At 41.1% G+C, this 818-nt stretch overlaps 1 non-coding gene across 1 annotated transcript; it reads left to right on the forward strand.

Moving 5' to 3' along the window:
• Nucleotides 1-247: 247 nt before the first annotated feature.
• Nucleotides 248-353, forward strand: LOC147935307 (small nucleolar RNA R71). Its single transcript, XR_015573396.1, has one exon. It is a non-coding gene; the product is annotated as a small nucleolar RNA R71 (small nucleolar RNA).
• The last annotated feature ends 465 nt before the right edge of the window (nt 354-818 follow it).

Below are 818 nucleotides of genomic sequence, written 5' to 3' on the forward strand. Positions count from 1 at the left end.
GTCCAACTTCTCATGAACAACCTTCAAGTCCTTCTTATACTTTTCATCTTGATCATTGGAGACAAACCTTACTGTTCTATCATAGTCATCATTATAATTCTCATCAGATTGTACTAGGTTCTCTACAAGCTCCCATCCTTCTTCTACATTCTTGTTGAGGAAATTGCCATTGGAGGCTGTGTGCAAAAGCATCCTTATCTTAGGTAGAAATCCTCTATATAAGGTGCTGAGCAAAGACTCATTGCTGAATCCATGGTGTGGATATTGAGTTTGGAAGCCCTTGAATCTCTCCATGCCTCACAAAAGCTTTCATTGTTCTTTTGTGCAAAACCAGAGTTCTCATTCCTCAACCTTGCTGTTCTAGCATTTGAGAAGAATTTAGCTAGGAATGCCTTCTTGCAAGCATCCCATGTAGTGATAGCACCAGTTGGAAGTGTCTTCTCCCATAGATGTGCTTTGTCTCCAAGTGAGAAGGGAAACAATCTGAGCTTGAAACCATCCTCACTTACACCATTGATCTTGGTGAGGCCACAAATTCTATCAAATTCAAATCTAAGGGGTCTTCCATTGGCAAACCATGGAATTTATTTGCTTGAATCATTGAGATGAGACTACTTTTGATCTCATAATTATTGTTGGCAACTGCAGGAGGAACTATGCCAGCTCTTTGGTTATGTGTATTTGGGGCATCTCCTGCACCAATGTGCCTTGGCCTTTGCTCTTGATTGTTTTGTTGCTCCATTAGCAACTGATTCTCTTGTTCTTGGGTGATTCTTGTTCTCTGCTGTCTTAGGTCTCTTGGTAGGCGGTTGATGTGA

The sequence above is a fragment of the Camelina sativa genome, chromosome 11, assembly GCF_030686135.1.
Source record: "Camelina sativa cultivar CO46 ecotype springtype chromosome 11, ASM3068613v1".
NCBI classification, from domain to species: domain Eukaryota; kingdom Viridiplantae; phylum Streptophyta; class Magnoliopsida; order Brassicales; family Brassicaceae; genus Camelina; species Camelina sativa.